Source organism: Protopterus annectens, chromosome 8.part0, assembly GCF_019279795.1.
Source record: "Protopterus annectens isolate FY-2018-M chromosome 8.part0, PAN1.0, whole genome shotgun sequence".
In the NCBI taxonomy this organism is placed as follows: domain Eukaryota; kingdom Metazoa; phylum Chordata; order Ceratodontiformes; family Protopteridae; genus Protopterus; species Protopterus annectens.
In genome coordinates, this window is record NC_056741.1 from 559,200,599 (window position 1) to 559,222,410 (window position 21,812).

Here is a 21,812-nt window from a genome sequence, read left to right on the forward strand (position 1 = left end):
CTCTACACCCAGACCTTCTCAAGATGCTCAAGTACTTGTTATACTCCCACATACCTCCCCACGAGCATTTCTTCTACTAGATATTCCTCAATCAGTCATTACTAACACTTAATCTCTATCTAATCTCACACTATTTATTTTTCTATCCCTATCCAAGGGTCTCCTTTCCACTACACAACAATATAGCTTTCTCTCTCTCTCTCTCCCGCTCTCTCTCTATCTATCTATCTGTCTGTCTATCTATCTATCTATCTATCTATCTATCTATCTATCTATCTATCTATCTATCTGTCCCTCTCTCTACTTTGTTTCACACTTGTATCAGACCAAGCTAGACCCCCAGTTATCATCATCCCCTCACTACTTGAGCACTTATCTCCAATACTGTTTTATATAAAAAATTTTTCCATTAAAGTATGTATATTAATTTTGTATAAAAGATTGACTTTAATGTATGTGTACTAGAGTGCTACCTCCAAAACTGTTTTCGTACAATTTTTATAAAACATTCACTTTAATGTATGTAGATTGCACAGTGCAATTAATTCATTGTTGAACTCTTGATATGTCTGTTTTATAACTTTGTAAATGCTTTTGCCGTAACAGATGTTTTACACAGTGTCATAATAATTTGGTAAATGTAATTATGGAGACCAGGCCTACCCAGGCCTCTGCTGTAAGTAATCATAGGATCATAGGAGGTTACTGGGCTGACTGCCCTACAACCTTTTTTAAGATTTGCTATTCATGCCCTGGTTTTTCCATCTATCAGTGCTGATGAACGAGAACAGCTTTGGTATATGCCTGTACCTAAGGGCATCTACAAGCTGCCCCTGTTCATAAAGGACAAATGTGACTCCCAGCTGGACTTTCTCAGTAACAAATGTAAATAAATAAATACATTTTTATGTGCATTGCATATTTTATTTACAGCTAAAAGTTCTCCCATCCTATACATAATTTGCCTGCTGTATAATTCTATTTCTACTTTTCATTCTTACTCTATTGCTCTTCCTTGTACATATACTATATATCATTTTTTTGCCATGCCATGAATGAAATGCCCAGGGCAGTTAACGAATGTCACCACCTGTGGTATTCATAACATGTACAAAAAAAAAAAAAAAAAAACAGCCCCTAGTACTTGCAAACACAATTAATAATGCATGAGGAGATCAGAAACCTTTTAAGTTTTCTTTACTTTTCTGTTTTTTGAGCAGCCCACTATGTATACATTACAAGTCTAGAGCGCCCTCTGGTGATGAGATGTATTAACTGTTACTTGGCTTTCACTCAAGAGAAGTATTATCTCCCCTCTTCATGAGAAGGTTATACAAGGAAAACACATTGTACACATTTATTAACTAAACAGCAGAAAAGTTCCATCCTACTGGCATAATGATTAAGGTATTTACCTCACAGACATGAGGTACAACTTTTGAGTGAAATTGTCTAGGCTTAAATGGCCCAAAAGTTACTTATTTCTTACGATCACAATTCACACTGCATACAAATCTTTTTGTTTCCCTAAACAGTCATAATTTCAGACAAACTTGAAGTTTAAACATGCACTGTGGGTATGTCCACTGTTTATAGGTTCATAGGTTCATAGGTAAGTACTAGGCTATTTGCCCGAGGGTATCTATAAGCCTAGCCAGAATGTGTTGGCTTTCACCGCCCCATTAGATTAGTTCCCTGTGCCTCTGTCCAGCAGAGCCATTAGTTCCCTGTGCCTCTGTCCAGCAGAGCCACTGCAGTGATCCCCTGGGTAAAATTTCTGTTTCCCATCCACTCGTCAAGGTTTCTCTTGAAGAGTGTTAGTGAGGGGCTCTGCCTAATGTAGATTGGAATCCTGTTCCAAAGCATGGGGAGTCTCTGGGACAGGAATCTATCCCTCCAGCACATACTATGTATCATTGTGGTGAGGTTTTGATCCCTAGAGCATGTGGCTCTTGAGGATTTGTTTTTTTTTAGGTGGAGCATGTCCATCAATTCATGGGTTGGACATGGCCTTGTATGTCAGGCCGAGATCACCTCTGAGTAAGTGGTATGCAACCAAGTACTGTTGGAGTTTCAGTCGGGCTGCATAGGGCATTTCTTTGAGGCCAGTAATCCTCTTGGTGAGGTATCTCTGTGGTCTTTCCAGCTGTTGCAGGTGTCTTGTAAGGTACATCCCAAATGGGGCATTGTACTCTATGATGGGTCTGATGAGTGATGAGTAGAGAGGCACAATAACCTCTTTTGTTCTAGATGTGAACCCTTTTGTGATTAGGTGGGCCACATAGAAGGATTTTCTAACCACCATGGCAATATGATTATCAAAGGAGAGATTACTATCTACTTGGGTCCTCAGATCCCTTATTACATTTTCTGTATTCAGGGGACTACCACATATGTGGCAGTTCGTGAATACTTTGTTTTTTCCAAAAGGGATGACTATGCACTTTTTGGCATTTAGCTTGAGGCCATGATTTTGACACCAGGTATCCATCTCAGTGAGACACTTCTGGAGGATGTCTGTATCAGCAGGAGAGTCAATTATGGCCCCCAGTTTGCAGTAATGTGCGAACTTGGTCAGCCATAGTCAGCCTGTGCTTGCCTGCACCTCTGAGAAGTATATACCGAACAGAAGGGGTCCCAGGATTGAACCCTGGGGGATGCCACTTGTAACCAGTTTAGAGTTGGACCTAGAGCCTGCAACTCTCACCGTGTGGATTCTATCCGTGAGCCAATTGGCAACCCATCCCATGACACAGGGGTTTATATTCAAGCTGGTGAGCTTGTCTATGATACCAGAATGAGGAATAGTATCAAAAGCCTTTGTGAGGTCTCGGTAGGCTGTATGGACCTCCTTTCCCTCGTCTAAAGCCTTGGAAACTGTCTCAAAGAAGTCCACCAGGTTTAGGAGGCATGATCTACCCTTAAGAAAGCCACACTGGGCAGGGTCCAATGTTTGGAGGTTCCCAATGTGTCTATTAATGAGTTACATGATGATGCGCTCCATAGCTTTGCAGACCAGGCTAGTCAGGCTTATAGGGAGATAGTTCCCGGGGTCCGTTGTGGCTCCACCTTTGTGGAGCGGGATAACTGTTTCTGTGTGCCACTCTATGGGTACATAGCCTGTAGAGAGGCTGAGTTTGAATAGTGTGTTTAGGTGAGGGGTTAGTTCATTATGGAGCTTGTGTAAGACACAGCCTGGGACACCGTCTGGTCCCATTGAAGCTGTGTTTTTGGCTTTGGATAGGGCTGTTTTAAGCTGTGTGTCAGTGATTGCAGGGGCTCTACATTCTTTTGGTATGGCTATGGGCCCTTTAGGGGGTGAGGGGGGGGTGAAGTTTGCACTAAACCTGTCTGCCAGAATGTTGGCAATATCAGTCGGTTCAGTGTATTTTGTGCCATTCTGCACTAACTCAGAGCAGATCTGAGTTTCCACTTAGGTTCTTGACATAGCTAAAGTACACATTGTGGTTATCATTGGAGTCCTCGGCAATTTTTCTTTTTGAAGCTAGCCTTGGATGATTTTATGAAGGATTGTAGTTTCTTGCTGATACAGATCAGGGATATCTTTCCTTCTTGGGAATTTACTCTTTTCTGTACTAGTTTCCTCCTTCTATTGTATAGCTTATTTATGGCAGCGGTCCACCAGACTGGTTTTCTTTACTTGGAGGAGTGAGTCTTGGTTTTGCTTGGGATAGCATGATCCATGCATTCTTGCAGGTGCTCATAGAGTGCCTTTGTAAGGGATTCAGCAGCTTGGTCAGCGTTGTCCTTTAGCATGGGGGCTGTGAACCTTTCCACCTTGGTCTTAAGTAACGTGAAGTTTGCTTTTGAAAAGTTTTTCATGGTGGCTTCCTTGATTGGGGGTGGGGGCGGAATGTGGATATCCAGAGTGATTAGTCTGTGGTCTGATCTAACCAGCAAGGGGTTGACCTCTGGTGTAAAATATTCGGTCACCCATGTTGGTGATGACCAGGTCCAATATGTTGTCACCTCTGGTAGGGGTGCTGACCAGTTGATCCAGGGAGTTCTAGTTTATAAATTCTAGGAAGCATTGGGCAAGGGAGTTAGTACTTGAGTAGTTCTCCCAGTTAATGTTTGGGTAATTGAAATCACCCAATATTAGGGCATTTGGTAGGACCTTCATATTTTCCAGTGTCTTCAGAAACGCATAATGGGGGTCCTGGGTCATGGTGGGTGATCTGTAGCAAGCTACAATTTGAATTGCAGTTTTGCCCATTGTTAGTTGCACATGGATGATCTCTGAGGCATTGTGCTGTGCCACTAACCTGGAGGTATGGGTATCCTTGATGAATATGGATACACCACTGCCTTTTGTGTTTCAGTCCAGATTTTATGGCCGAAAAGTATGGTATGAGTTATAGCCTGGTAGTGCTGGGATGCTCTCTGGAGCCTTAAACCAGGTTTCTGTTACTGCACAGATATTGATGTTCTCCATACTGAGGAGTGCCTCGAGTGCATGTATTTTGAGGTTTAGAGTTCTGGCGTTGAGTAGCATTACCCTCAGTTTTTGGTTACTTATGCTATTTACGATGCTGGGTTTGTCTTTTGAGCCTTGCCTAAAAAAGGTGCTATGGGGCAGCAAAAGCCTTAGCCAGTATTCAAAAGCCTAAGGGTGACAGGTGCAAGCCATCTCTTGTGAAGCAACGTGGCTTGTCGAGCATGTCATCCCAGGTGGACATATACTGGATCCCCTTTGAATCACACCAGAAACGTAGCCAATTGTTAAAATTGATCATTTTTTCTTTATACTGTGGCATCATTCTTAGTGAGGGCAGGATGCTACTCATTGTCAGGGTCATACCGGCCTGGGTTATGTGATCAGAGAGCTCTTCCATGTCTCTTTTCATGTAGTCCAGGGAGATACATATCAGGTCATTCATACCAACATGGACAATGACAGAGTCGTATTTGTACTTGTTCTGGAGCGACCTGAGTGCTTGTGTTATGTGGCGGATTCTGGCACCCAACAGGCAGCTAATTGTAACCTTCTCCTTGTCCAGCCTAGTGAGTGGGGCGTCAGTGTGCCTAACTATAGAGTCGCCTATTACTAGTGCGTTAGGTATGTTATTTTGCCTTAAGGGCTGTGATTGCATGGCACACTGATTATGAGAAGTATGTGTTTCATGGTTAGTGATGGGGTGTGGAGGTTGCTTGGGTGTCTGCTTTGGAGGTCTCTGTTGCTTTTGCAGATTTTTATTTAGAGCCTCTGAGTATGTTTTTGTGTATTTATAAGTGTTATTTGCCTGTGTTGGTTTAGTAGGTCTAGATGAGACTTTTGGTGTGTTGCAAGTATTTTCCTTCTCCTGTTGACTGTCAGTTCCAGTCTTGGGTTGAGAGAGCTATCACATGATCTACCTTTAGAATGGAAGAATCACATGATCTACCTTTAGAATGGAAGAGAGCAGCAATGGAATCAACAGCACTTTGGTGATCCACTACAGACATAGAAGAAATAAATGTAGTTGCAATCTCTTGAAAGTAGATGGAAACATAAAAAATTAGATAGCAAAAAATATCACTTCTTGTTTTTAGGACATCTGAGGAATTGTTTGTCTATAATGATACAGTTGTTATAGACATCTTCATAAAAATCAGCACTACAGTGACATTTAGAGTGTGTACTCCAGGTCCATCTTGAGAGGTATGTGTCTTGTTCCTCTTGGGGAATCTCAAACAAAGATTGCAATACCCACATTAAAATGCTTGTGTCTTAAACATATAAGCCTATATGAAAGCTGAAATTCTTGTTAAATGTGCAACCTAGATATCACAGTTCTTTTCATATAGTCCAAACAGGATTCAGTCTTATGGCAAAGGAAAAACATTGCAGGAAACTGTTTTATTATACACTGTAGAATGTTTCAGTAAGTAAGTAAGAGTCCAAGCATATCAAAACAGCAGCAGAACATCTGGAAAACTCCAAGGCCTGTAAAATACTTTGGGTAGACTGTTCAGCAGGAATATTACTAGAAGGATGGAATGGTTTAGAATTAATATGCTAGACGTTGTTGGCTTTCATGAATTTCATATCATCTCTAAATGTAGACCGTGGTCTGGGATCACTAACAAGAACTTCAGGTATCCTGTAATGAACTGTCTTCTCAAGACACACATGATCTTTTCAATGTCAACAGAGTTCATTAATTATACTTCAAGACATTTTAAATGAGCAGCTATCAGTACAATATACTCATGGCTTTTAACTGGGCCTGTGAAGGCAAAATGAATTATTTGACAAGGTCCACCTGACCAGATCAATAGGTGAAATTTAACATGACTTGACATTTGAATTAGTGTTACATTTCTGCTTGATTTTCAACTTAAATGTTGATTACAGGATAGGAAATATAAATAGGGGCTGCAAACCTCATCTGCACCATACTAGGATGACCAGTGTATTGTTTTTCAAGAACCTTGACTCACAGCTTGAGGAACAGTTATTGCCATAACCCATAAGAAAGGTGTTGTTAGCTATGCTGGTGCCTGGGGCTATCCACTGACCTGCCCTCCTGCCCCAAACTTTAAGATGAAGAACAAAAGTAAATGTTCTTCCAACTAATTATAGGGCAAACAAAAGCAGCTCCTATTGTTTCTGCTTCAATGCCTTCCTTGCACATAGTTCTACAGAGATTCAGTCCTGAACACAAATACCAGCATTCAAATGGCAGTAATGTATTGAAGGAAGATCGTCTTCTTTCTGATCTCACTCCCCTAACACTTTGAACCTGGGGTGGCTGCCCCCTTCACCCTACCCTAACCGTGCTATTAACCCATGTTAGACATCTTTGCTGCACTACGATTTTGATGTGCCTGCTGAGGAAAGGTAATATTAGTCTCATCAGCCTTGCCAGTATTCTATGTAAAATCATAGACAGAGTCATAATGGAGCTTATACAACATGCCACAGAAGACCTACTATTAGGTAGAGAGTTGCATGGGTTTGCTACAGGTAGAACTTGCATTTAAATCTTGTGTCTTTATTTGAAGAAATGATCTCTAAACCAAAATCCCAACTGCTGAGTAAGAGTGCAGAGTAAGACAAACACCGGATACAAAGCAAATTAAACTCCAGGCTGCCACAGCGTCCGAGCAACTAACTTTAATAAATAACTGGTAAGCGCTTTCAGAGTGTACAAATCTGCTTCATCAGACCACAATAAAAGTAACAAAGCAGGCAAAATTTTAAATACAAGGCAACCCAATCAAATACAGACATTAAAATCACATAGTAATTTAAAAACAATCTTTGCAGTGATTATATCAACCTCTATATACACCAATAAAAACACCTTAAACTGCCAAGCCCCCAACTCAGTGTTGTAGTGGGCATGCCTTTAAAACAGGTTTTAAAGTTACCCTGTCATTTAAACCTGGTCCTACAAATGCTTTTAATAGTAAAAGCCACCTTTGTTCAGCATATTCAGTTTTATTATTTATATCACCTTACCTGTCACTTTCATAAATAATTTCCAGTACAAAAAGCTTAAACATATGTTGTGAATTATAGTTTTTAACATGTTTTGCTAAAGCATAAGGGTATGTTCAAATGTGGTTTGTGCTCTGCTTGCAATTATATTTTGTGTTGTACTTCTTATGTACATAATGTTACTAGTACTGACATTGCTTTAGATTTTTTTGTGAATTGTAGAACTAAGAATGTTGTTTATTATGCAGGATGTTCATTGTGTAACGCATTTTATATAGGTAAGACAAACTGAACATTTAAAGATAGGATTTTGGAACATCTGAATGATATATCTAAAAGTAAAGACCTTAACACTTTAGTGGAACATGTTAAGGATAGAAATGGGGGTAGGTGAGAAATACTTTTTGTGGCTCGGGTGCCCATTTTATATTTATGAAGGAAGTAAGGGAAGTAGATAGACGGCAAGAGATTTTAGGTTAGGTAGCAGCGGAAGAGAGACATGGCTGACTGGGTGTGTGTGTGTGCAAGACCATCATAGAGGCACAGGCTAGTGCCACCACAACCATGCCAGAGACAGTGAGGGTGATCCAGGATGCACATGCTGACTTACAGGAGTGCGTAATCCATATGTGTGATTCCTTAGTTAGACAGAATCACATAACGGATGTATAATATCTTCTCTGAATTACCAGCCAGGGTCACAGGACTGTCCTTGGTGCTGGTCATCTGCTACATACACAAATGTTAGCCAACGTGACCAAGGATGAGCAAGAGCCTGCTGCTGCAGTCTTAGCATTTAGACAGTAACATTTATTGTGAGGGTGTCTACTCCCAGAAGAGGCTGTCCTCATGGTCTTGACTGTCATCCTGCAGATACATCTTTTAACAGACATTCTCTGGTTTGATTCTTGGCTGTGGTGACTTCTTTGCTGAGTCTGCATGTCCTCCCTCTGTTCATTTGAGTTTTCTCCAAGTGCTCTTGTTTCCTCCCACACTCCAAAGACATGCAGTAGGTGGACTGGACACTCTAAATTGGTCATAGGTGTAAGTGTGTGTGTGAATGTGTGGTATGGAAGAACTACACTGGCAGGGAGAGCCACCTGGTGGTATAAACCTTGGCTGTAGATGAGTGTGTAGATTATGTTAAAGTGACACCCCGTCCCCATGTATAAAAATAGGAAAAGAAGCTGTGGATGAATAGATGCTAAAAATAATTTCTTCACAATTTAAACTTGGTTTGAAATATGCTTTAAATGCATTTATAGGAAATGTTTACAACTTTGCATGTTCTTACAACATTGCAGTCTATGTCAAATAAAAAATCCAGTGTAAAAAGAATCGAAATGACACACTGCCTCAGAAATTTCAGTGGTTTCTCTTTCAAAGGTTTGAAATGCTGGCTACATCCACTAGCTATGTGATTAGGTAAGTACTTATTTACTATGCAGAGATGAAAGGAATGACAAAAAGAAACTACAGGAACTACAACCTGTTTCAACAAAGAAGCATCCCATACTACGTGTCTGTCAGGGTGTTCTTTGCTAAAACTGAACATGCCCTGGGCAGTGTACTGTGAGTTCTTTTTAAAAACTTCATTGTGTATCTATATACATATGCATATACACACACACACACACACACACACACACACACACACACACACACACACACACACACACACACACACATGTTATATATGGTTATAAGACAAATGGTCAACAGAAATTTCATCATATGTAGTTCTGTCAGTCACACGATCATCAAACACACATTAATCACATTGTATCAAGACAGTGCAAAACAAAGACAAATTCTACCTGCACTGCCCACACCTCTGCTAGTTTATATATATATATATTTATATATATATATATATATATATATATATATTTATATATATATATATATATATATATTAATTGTGAGATCACATAAAAGGGGGGAGGTATAAAACGCTCAAACCCGCACTGTGTGTGATCCACTCGGACAGCCTTAAATGCACTTTACAGCTTACAGTCATTTGAAGTACCTGTTTGTTGACCAACTGACTTTGTTCATTATGTTCTTGACTAACAGATACACTGATCAGAAGGAAGAACCCTCTCACTATCTCTTTCTGTATAGTAGTCATAGTAGAATACTAGACTATCAAGCTGAGGGACAATTTTGAGCCTAGCTGATCTCCCAAAATAAAACATTGAGAGATAATGGTTCCCGAATGTTTTGTGGGGGTGTATATACTTGACAGAGGTAGTCCAACATGTACAAGCTTCCTCTCTTTAGGTAAGACATGGGTGGCAGACCAGAGGTATATTTGTAGTTCCATATCTAGCAGTCCAAGTTCTGCTTGAATAAACTCAGAGAAGAACTCTGCTTTGTGTGGATGGCAAGCATGTTCCAATGAAGGAGGATCCTCTGGGACACATACCTGTCTTTCTAGCATGTCTTATTTATGTTGTGGTGAGATTTAGGTTCCCTGATTGGATGTTTCTGATTATAGGTGTTTTTGGATATGCAACAGGTCCATTAGAGCTTAGTCAGAATAAGCTGTGTAGGTTAGACATAGGTCACCTCTAAGAAACCTGGAGGAGACTGAATATAGGGACAGTGATTTGCGGTTGCCTACATAAGACTTGTTTTCTATCTCATGAATTCTTTTTGTGAGAAATCTCTTTGGGCACTCCAATTGTTGCATATGTCTATTGAGGTACATATCAAAGGGGTCATTATATTCAATGACTGGTCAAATGAGGGTAGAGTACAGTGGAAAGATGACTTGTTTGGACCTAGATGCCATAACTTCACTTACAAGTTGTGTGACAAGGAATGATTTCCTCATAACAGTAGAAACACAGTGGTCAAATGCAGGTGCCAAAGTTTTGTCTACATGCATTCTCAGGTCCTTCACTACAGGATCTACTCTTAGGGGTGTATTATCAATGTGGTAGTTCAAAGGGGTGACCATTTTACTGAAAGATGTTATGATGCACCTCTTGGTATTGAGTTTTAGGCATAACAACTCTGGCATCAGTTATTGGTTTGTGTCAGGTCTTCCTGGAAGATATTCGGATCTTGGGGATAATTGAGAACTGCTCCCAATTTGCAATCATCTACAAACTTTTTTCAGCCAGAGACCCTTGACATTAGCCTTAAATTCAGAGAAATAGATGCCCATTGCCAAACAGTAGTGGCCCCAGTACTGAGCTCTGGGGTACCCCATTAGTAAATAACCTTTTTTTTGTGAAGGTAGACTCCCCTACTTCTTTGGCCTTGTCTAAGAGCCAGCTGACTATCCAGCAGGTGATGTGTCATGCCTAATTTAATGAGTTGTTAATAATGTCTGAGTGGAGTATTATGTAAAATGCCTTAGGCAGGTCAAGGTAGACAGTATGCACCGATTTTCCCTTCTCCATTGTTTTGATTGTTTTGATAACTTTCTCAAAGAAGTCCACCAGGTTGAGCAGGTAAGACCTGCCCTTAGCAAACTCAAACTGATTAGGGTCCAGTGTTTGTATGTTATCTATGTAATCATTTATGATATCCATGACCATCTTCTCCATAGGTTTGCATATCAGGTTAGTCAGGCTAATTGGTCAGTAATTCTCTGGGTCAATGGATGGGTCAAGCTTGTGCAGTATTATAAGTGTTGTAGTCCTCCATTCATTTGGTACAAAGCCTGTTTGGAAGCTGTGGTTGAATAGAGTCTAGTGGGACTGATAGCTCTTGTTATATGGTATTAAGGAGTTCATGGGATATTATCAGGATCCATTGATGCAGTGTTCCTGGCCCTGGAAAACACCATGAGGACCCCCATTCTAGTGATGGTTGGGGGTGATGGATGCAGGAATTCCCTGAGGAATATTGGGGGGGGGGGTAAAATTGGAACCAAATTTGTAGGCCAGGGGATTAGCTATATCGTTTGGTTCCATCTAGATGTTGCCATTTACAATTAATTTGGTACACTGCTGTATATTGCATTTGAGGCTTTGGACATAGGTGAAGAAAGTCTTGAGATTATACTTGGCCAGGCCAGCTATTTTTTTTACAACAAATTTGGCTTTCAAAGACTTTATTAACCCTCTAAGTTGCTTGTCTAGACTGATGAGGGAGTTTTTACTTTGTTGGGGAATTGCCCCTCCTAATATTTCCTGTTATTTTCTTCCTTTTGTTATACGGCCTATTTACGTTGGAATTTCACTGGGATGACTTATTTTTCATATTAGTTCTGAACTTATTTTGGGTTAGTACAGTAGTCTCTTTGCAGCAGTTGATATGATTATACAGGGTTTCTGTGAACTTATCTGTGTAGGCAGCAGTGTTTTTTAAGGGGGGGGGGCTTGAAATTTAGTTATGTCAATTAGCTGTAGGACATTTGTCCTGACCTAGAGTAATTTTTAAACTTTCTAGGGTTTGCAGGAGTCCCTGGTTTTACATTTACTTTAAAAGAAACAGCTTTATGGTCTGACCTGACTAATGAAGATGTTACACTGAGGGGTGCAGTGATTTGCCATATTTGTGAGGACCGGATTTAGGATGTTTGATCCCCTAGTGGATGTACAAATTACCTGGCTCATGGTGTTGACATTTACAAAGTACAGGAATCTCTAGGTCTGTATATTAGAGTACATCTATGATTCCCAGTTTATGATGGGTTAGTTGAAGTCACCCATGAATATGGTATTGGGTTGGATAGGAAGAGTGCTGAGTACCTTTAAGCAAGTGCTGTGGCTTTCTTAAGTCAGGGAGGGAGGTGGCAATGATAGGCTTAGGGTGGAAGACAAAGAGTATAGATGCCAGGTTAGGCTTAATGCCACAAGTTTTCCAAGCTTAAACGACAACAAATCTATCATGCCAGTTTTAAAGCAGAGAGTGTGCATAATTTAGGAAACTGCAGTGATTTTCCTGTGTTAACTTTATTATTGATCTGCATTGATCTGCATTTATATTTACATTTGTTGCGCCAAGAGCCCACCATAGAGATTTTAAAAAAGTTTATGTGATGCATCATCCGTCAAATGAAAGCAAAAATAAACAATAGCATTTTTCATACTGGTTGGTTTTATTATACGTTTTTTAAGGATTAATTGTGGTATTTTTGTTGTTTTTAACTTGATACGATGTGTTATGAGAGGGAATGCATTAAGGGAATGACAACATCAAATATTAATATGGTTGCTAGGTATTTTCTAACTAAGGTGATTGGTTAAAATTTAATGAGATTGTTCATTGGTTCATAGGTTCATAGGTGTGTACTAGGCTAACGGCCCTGGTGCCTTTACAAGCCTAGCCCATAGGATTACCCTGGCATCGTGCCACCCAACCTTAGTTCCTAGTGCCTCTGTCGAGTAGAGCCACTGGAGTGATCCCCGGGGTGAATTTTCTATTTCCCATCCACTCATCAAGATTTCTCTTGAAGAGGGCCAGTGAGGTGCTCTGCTTGACATTTATGGGAAGTCTATTCCATAGCATGGGCAGTCTCTGGGTGAGGATCCTGTCCCTCTAGTACGTTCTGTTGATTGTGGTAATGAGGTTGAGGTCTCTGGAGTGTGTGGTCCAGAGGGATTGGGATTTCTTTAGATGTAGCATTTCTAACAGAGCTGGGTCAGACATGGTTTTGTAAGTCAAGCAGAGATCGCCTCTAAGTAGGCGATATGAGACAGAGAATAGTTGGAGTTTTTTGAGTCTGTCCATATAAGACAAGTGTTTAAGGCCTAGGATCCTCTTTGTGAGGTACTTTTGTGGTCTCTCCAGTTGTTGCAGGTGTCTAGTGAGGTACATGCCAAATGGAGCATTGTACTCAATGATTGGACTAATGAGGGAAGAGCAGAGGGAGACAATGACCTCTTTCTTCCTGGATGCAAAACCCTTAGTAATGAGATGTACCACATAGAAGGACTTTCTGACCACAGTGGCAATGTGGTGGTCAAAAGAGAGGTTGCTGTCAACCTGTGTTCCCAGATCTCTTATAGCGCCTTCTGTGTTCAGTAGACTACCATCAATGTGGTAATTCAAGGGAATCGGGTTTTTCCCAAAGGGGATGAAGACACATTTTTTGGCATTGAGCTTAAGGCCATTGTTCTGACACCAGTCGTTGGTCTCACTGAGGCCTTTCTGTAGGATGTCAGCATCACTTGTGGAGTTAATAGTAGCTCCCAACTTGAAATCATCTGCAAACTTTGTCAGCCAGAGTCCCTTTGTGTTGGCCTGGACTTCAGAAAAATAGATACCAAACAGGAGAGGACCCAGGGCCGAACCTTGTGGGACCCCACTCGTGACTGGTTGGCAGTCTGACTTGGAGTCAGCTACTTTCACACTGTGGGTTCTATCTGTGAGCCAGTTTGCAACCCACCTAGTGATATAGGGGTTGATGCCTAGCTTAGTAAGTTTTTCTGTGATTCCTGAGTGGGGAATGGTATCAAAGGCCTTGGCCAGATCAAGGTAGGCTCTATGAACCACCTTACCTTCATCCACAGCTCTGGTGAGTGACTCAAAGAAGTCAACTAAGTTGAGCAGGCATGATCTACCCTTCACAAAACCAAACTGTGTAGGAGCCAGAGTTTGGAGATTCCCTATATCCTTGCTTATTAGGTCCATGATGATGCGTTCCATAGCTTTACATATCAGACTCATAAGGCTAATGGGGCGATAGTTCCCGGGGTCTGTAATCACACCTCCTTTGTGGAGAGGGATGAATGTAGCAATACACCATTCAGGAGGGACAAAGCCTGAGGTGAGGCTGTGATTGAACAGAGCACACAGGTGAGGTGCCAGTTCATTCTGTAGTTCATGTAAAACACAGCCAGGGATATTGTCAGGTCCCATAGAAGCTGTATTCTTGACCTTGGACAGTGCTGTTTTCACCTGTGCAGCAGTAATACTGGGTGCCTGGCAATCTACTGGAATTGTGATTGGTCCCTTTTTTTTTTGGGGGGGGGGTAAAGTTAGCACTGAATCAGTTTGCCAGTATATTTGCAATATCTGTTGGCTCGGTATAGGAGATACCATTGTGCAGTAGCTCAGAGAAAATCTGGGTATTGCCATGGAGATTCTTTACATAACTATAGAAGGCCTTGTGATTGTCTTTACTATCTGCTGTAATTCTGTTTTCATAGCTAGCTTTAGAGGATTTGATGAGGGATCTCACCCTTTTTGTTGAGGCTGATAAGGGAGATTTTCCAATCTTGGGACTTCACCTTATTCCACATCAGTTTCCTCATTCTGTTGTAGAGTTTGTTTATGGTAGGGGACCACCATATTGGCTTCCTTTTTTTTTGAGGAGAGCATCTTAGTTCTATTGGGTATGGCGAGATCCATGCATTTGTGTACGTGTTTGCACAGTGTATTGTTGTATGATATGGCGGTCATGCAACTATTCTCGATTTGCATGGGTGCCATGAAGTTAGCCACCTGTTTTTAGGAGTCCAAAGTTAGCTTTGGAGAAGTTTTTCATGGTGGCTACCTTTGTTGGGGGGTTGTGGATTTTTAAGGTGATTAACTTGTGATCGGATCTAACCAGGGAGGAGTTGACTATTGGTGTAGAGCAACGGTCGCCCATGTTAGTAATGACCAGGTCAAGGATGTTGCTACCTCTAGTGGGGGTAAGAGCGAGTTTGTCCAGGGCATTGGAATTAATGAATTCCAGAAAGCAATGGGCAAGTGTATTGGTACATGAGTAGTTTTCCCAGTTAGTAGAGGGGTAGTTGAAGTTGCCCAGTATGAGAGTGTTAGGTTGGACCCTAATATTCTCCTTGTATATTTAAAGTTGTGTTCCTTAACTCTCATTAACACTGATAAAGCCAATTTGCTTGGCAAAAGTGCTTAATTTGAGAGGATTTTTGTCTTTGTTTTTATTGGCATTCAAGTGGAGTCCTTAGTCCACATCTTGTGCTTTTTGTTTTTCTCTTTTTTCTTTGTCCACAGTCTATAATGTCATAGTACTATTCTATCTCAGGGGAATATATATGATGTATAAAAATACTACCCTCATTATAGCCTGTCCACTTTTTCTTTTAGCACAGGAGCTATAGAAATAAAATAATTTAACCCAGATGAAAAAGTGGCAGCCAGCCTCAATTGCGACTGCATTTCCCTCTTGTTTAACAAATTCTTCCAATCACCACCCCTAGGATTTATTGTAATCTGCTCAATAATAGCAAAACAAACTTTTTGAAAATTTTTACAACTAAGAGAATGCGTGTACAGAGCACTGGTCTTTTTTGTGCTTTATCTCATATAAGTGCTCATAAATCCTATTTCTCAGGGCACACTCTGTTTTTCCAATATAAAACCCTGCACACCTTTCACACTTATCCAAATATACTACTTTACAGAACCACAATTACCTTTCTTGAACACAATTCTACTTTGATTTTTATTTTCTAAAGTAATCTCCTCATTCTTGTTAATGTACCCACACTGGTAGCAGGAACCACAGGGCTTGGTACCTATCCCACCACAACCTGGTCTGTTCCTTTTATTTCCAAAAGTCTCTTAATATTAGCACTAGTTTTTATAATAAACAACATCTCATTCCCTAAGATTCAATTTACCTCTGGGCTGACCTTAATAATGTTCCAATTTCTCCTAATGATGTCTTTTATTTCCTTAGACACATGGTTGTTTTGGATAATGCATGCCTTCTTGTATTTTTTTGGACACATCACAATTTTCGTTGTTGTTATTATTATGATTATTATCATTATCATTATTATTATTATTATTATTAAGGAGGCCCACCCCCAAAAGTGGCATGTACCTACCCCCCATTTCTTGTTAACATCGCAGATGTTATCTTCCACCATTCCCCTCAGATAACCTCTCTCTCAAAACATTTCTGCTACTTTAAATAATTCTTCCCTGACATCTTCAAAGTGGGCTGTCATTCTTGCTACCTGTATGGCCTACTCCTTAACCAAACTCTTCTTCTGTATTATAGGGTTACTACTACAGAAATGCAAGTAAGAATTACAAAATGTGTCCTTATGATAAACATTCAATTTAAATCCATCCCTAGTGTGTGCAATACAAGTATTTAGATAATTGATCTTGGACTCATGACATTCATAAGTGAATTCTAAAAAATTGATGGTACCGTTCAGGTAGTCTGTGAAATTGTCCACTTTTTCCCTTTGCCTTTCCACAAAATAAAAATGTTGTCCAAGAATCTAATGTATAAATGAATGTGGCACCAAAACCACTTTTAAAAACTTTTCTTCCACTCCCATCCTAAAAGAACAATGTTGGCATATACTGGGACACAGATGTCCCTCATCGCTATGCTCTTAATTTGCTGGAAAAAAACGCCCTTCAAAAAATAAATAGTTGTTCCCTAGTATTAATGCCATTAGTTCACAAGTGAGGGTAATTTGGTTGTGATTCAAACCAGAACATGAAAAAATTGTTTCCTCAAATAGCTCCAAGCCCTCCATCTTGGGTATTTTAGTGAAATGATCCTTAACATCTATGGTAAGGAATATCAAATCTTCAGACCAAAGGTTCTTTTTTTGAGCTGCCCAAGAATTCTCAAGAATCCTTCACCAGATTTGGAGCCTTTTCAACCACATGTTTTACCCATTTATCAACCAGGACTGCCAAATGGTAGGTTTTGGAGGCATTGGCTGATACAATAAGCCTAAAAGGGGGTTCGGTTATACTTTTGTGCACCTTGGGTATGCCAAAGATGGAGGGGATGATGGAGTTGGTGTTAAGCAAAAATTCATAAGTCTCTAAATTAATATGTTGACTTAAAACATATTCCTCCAAATAGGAATCTATTCTGTTATAAAATATGTTAATTTGATTCTTAGAAACATACACATAAGTAACCTCATCAAATAAAATGTTATGCATAACATTTAAATAATCTTCTTTATTAAAGATGACCATCCCACCCCCCCCCTTGTCCAGTACCATAATATGTATGGTTTTGTCCCCCCTCAACTGGTTTAATAGAGAATTTTTCTCCTTAGTTAAGTTACTATAAAATTTCTCCCTACCCAGTCAAAAATTGTAGATATCCTCCATCACTTTCTTTTCATAAATATTTACTAATGGGTAAAGGGGTGGGTTCTAAACACTTTTCTTCTTGAATGTTCCTTGAATACTGTTTGCAACCCTTTCTCGTTCCTTATCCTTCTCAGAGAATTTGTTTGTGTCTTTCGGCTTTTCCCGGTTAGGGGTCATCACAGCAGAACTCCTTCTCAGAGAATAAAATATTGAAATTCAGTCTTCTAGTAAACAGTTTAATTTCAGTTAAACTGTCTGCAATGTCCACCCTTCTATGTATGAACTTAAAACATTTCAGAAATAAAGTAAAAAGTTCTTTAGTAATAACGTTATCAGTATATTTGAAAATCTTGTACCCTTTAAAGGAGTTTAATATTTGATCTCCAGATCAAATTAATTCCTGTTCTTTCCCCTCCCCCAAGAAAGCAGAAAAGCAGAAGACAATCTGGGAACAGACAGGAAGAAGACAAGAGGAAGCAAAGGATTCCAGCAAAGAGATGGGTGGATTATGTAAGAAAGATCTGTAACAGTGAGATATGACTGTTGAAGAAGGTTGGACAGTGGTATTGAATTGCGAGAGATGGTGATAACTGACACAAAACCCTGATTCCATGTAGAAGATAGGAAAAAGGTGGTTGAGGAGGATGTCTTACTGGATGTTGTTTTTGTGGAGTGCTCTTGAGGTTGCTATAATATTTTATCTTTATGCAGCATCTAGGAGGTTTATGGTTTAGGGAGATTACATTTTAGAGCCTCAGCATATGTAGGTTTATATGTCTGGTCCATACTATGTGAGGTGGGTGTAGTGTGCGTGATATTGACAACCTCCTTGGTAATGTGATTGGATGCAAGAGCCTTGCCTCTTATACATTGTATAACTACATCTCTCACATATTGTATTCCTTTGTTTGAGAATTAGGTGGTTATCAGTGTGCATGAGGTAGTTTCTACATTGCCTCATTACCAGAAAGCAGTACAGTACAGTGTATTAAAAAAACACATATTTCTATGCCAGAACTGAAGAGTTCTTTCAAGCAGCTCCATGGCATATGCTGCAAAGCATTGTCCCCTGAAACACAACTCCCCATTACTTACTAACTTCATTTCTCAGTTGTCAGCCAGAAAACAGCTTCTTTAAAGGACAGACTAAAAATATGAGGTAAACATCAACGAATTCTGTTAAGTCTACTCAAACCACATTAGATACTGCATAAAAAGAAAAACAACAGAGAAAAAGAAAAAAAAAATGGCAGAGGCAACAATGTACTAGGCAGCCACAGAGCATGCTCAGTACATACATTTGATGCCCCAGACTACCAGAATCCAGTACAAGAGCACTATTTTTATAAAATGATATTATATAAAAAAATAAGACTTTTTTGTTTAAATAATGAGATTGTTTAATAGCAATAATCCACTCTTGCATGTAGGTAATGCAGGATTTACCCATGGCTGGCTTTATTTAATCACTCAGACTTCATCCTTTTGATCAAACCTTGCCAGCTGTGGGTAAATCATGTGTTACCTACACACAGACAGGGATTATTGCTAAAAGGTATTTTTGTAATTACTATACAACATATATAGTTCATCTGAGCCAGTGTACTTGTAAAACATTTAGCACAGGTAAAATGAGCAGCAATTTTAGTCAAGAGCAAAATGTGATATTTGTCAAGCAAAAACAAATCCACTTGCTATACACATGATGCAAGTTGGTCAAAACCATGATTTTTGTTCCAAGAAGTTCTGGAATAGGTCTCAGGATGAAATCTTTTAGAACTATTTTCTAAAATCTGAAATAAATTGGCAAATTTTGTCACACCCATATGGTCAAATGGGTTTAAACTCTGCTTTCATTTTAAAAGTCATTTATATTGGATAAAAACATTGAGTTTGGGGAGCAGTGTTTTCTAGATTGTTAAATCATTTCATTGTTGGATTAATTTCACTATGTCTTAAAACAACTGTAAGAAACTACATGGGCTTTATTATTTAAAAACATAGGTAAAAAAGTTTAAGATCTGAAGTACCTGTCTGATTTATTACTTTTAATAAAATCTTTTAGTCATTTTGGCTATGAGACTGCATATTTTTTTTTTTGATAAATTTACATACTAGTCATTCTGATATATTACATATCCACAGAAGAGAGCACAATATCAGTTTAGTAATGCAATCATCAGAAACCAAACATCTCTGAATTTGTCTTGCCACCATTCATAAGACATAAATCATTCAGGAATCAACCCTACTTCATTAATCAGATAGAAGCTAGAGTTACTTATGGTCTTTAATACATAAGTAGAAACCTACGTGTAAATTCTAGAAATATGATCTGAAATTCATAGACATTTAGTACATTGCACAGAGTAATTAATGGTGATGTGTCAATACCCAGGGTGTGGACAATTGTGATATTCAGAGGGCAAAATAGCATGATATGCAGTGCACAGTAAGGAGTATACAATGACATGGAAATGAGGAACTCCATGCAAAAGAGTCTGACAACATATGCAAACGTGTCACTCAAAATGTCTGCTTGATTCAGAAGTGTATAACACAGACATGTTGAGCTTTGCACTGAGAATCATGGCACATGTGAGGGGACTAATATCTGGATTAGCAGCAATGGCTCTGCTGCATATATCACTGACCACCATTGAAGGTCAGTGTCTGCAATGCTGCATGTCTCAGCCATTCACACTAAAGGAGAAGATACAGACACCACTTAACATCATATCAGTGCACTGACCTGCAAATCATGGACCCTTTCCATACAGACAATGAGATGGGTGGGACCTTGTTGAATTGTGTCACACACACACACTCTAGCAAAATTGGGGGGTGGGGTGCGTGCCATGTCCATTCCTGTGGATTCTCAGGTATGTGTAACTTTAGCCACCTTAGCTACAGAAACCTTTCAGCAATCTACTGGACACATGTTAGAAATATTGCAGGCATCATCCTTATGAATCCTGAACCAGCTCCTCAACATTATGCTGTAGCATGTGGAGGAGCATAGCTGGTTCCCCGGGACTGCAGAGGAGTAAACGAGCACCATGAAGGCATTTGATAATATTATCCTTTTCCTTGAGGTCCCTGGAGCCATAGATTCCACACACAATGCCATCAAGGCCCTAGATGACCCAGAGAGGCCACAACACATCAGCAGAAAGGGCTTCTTCTCATTTAATTGCCAGTAAGTCTGTAATGCCCACAACCTTATTTATATTATGTCTGTGCAGCATCTGGGCAATTTCCTTGTTTCACACAGCTAACATATGTCTGACCTATACCAAAGGGTCCTACATGGAGATTTCCCACAGGGTCATCTTACCAGAAGGTAAACACATATGACTGACAGACAGGTCGATACATGCAGGTATCATGCAAGCAGGGAACAGGCCACATATAATATGCTGTTTGTTGGGTGTTGCAGGAGATAGTGAATATGCCCTAGAGCCCTGGTTGATGACTCTCCCCAACATTAAAACCCCAAGATCATGCAGGAAATGTTCAATAATGCAACACGTTCAGAAACATATACTATAGTGAGTCAGGTGTTTGGCTTTTTCAAGAGAAGCTTCCATTACCTAAACACATTCTGTTATTCTAAAAGTGTATTAGTTCTGGTTTAAGCACTTGGGCTTCAGGCCAGTTATTTTACATTAAGAAGGTTCGTGGTCTGCACTCTTGTGGGAGGAGAGGCTGGACTCTGCCCTTCTGAGCTGGGAATTTCTGGTTAAAAGCTTATAGTGCCTGCATATTTGAACTGTTTCTTACTGAAATTGGTACACCTTGTTTGCTGTAGCATACACTAGATCCAGGCCTGCTGAATCTATCTTTGTTTGTATGCTTGTTGTTTGTTTGCTTGTTATTTCCCTGAAACACTAATTTCACCTAAAACGCGGCTTTTCAGTGCTTCTGTGGATCCCTAGTGATATCTACATTGCTTACTGTACTTAGTTCCTTGTTTCACTTGAAAGAAAGTTACTGTTTGTCACTTTTGCATTTAAGTTACCTGTAACACATTGCATTTAAGTTACCTGGCACTTGCTCACTAAGTCAGCACTAAAAAATTAAAAGCACTACACCCTCACAAACTCCCCTTGAGTACCTTCTTCCCCATTGGCCCTTTTTTAAATTATAAAGGAATTCCCAATACTATTCTAGCATGTCCAAAGGTCAGTTGTCAATCTCCTCTCCAGTCCAGCTGGTGAATCTGAGAATCTTGAGGCAATGTTACAACTGCCTCATGTACACAGACAACCTTCTCCTCCTCCCAACAAATTCCAACACATGTGAGAGATGCAACCATATAGCCAAACTGGAGGCTAAGCTCTCTCAACTCAGTACTGGC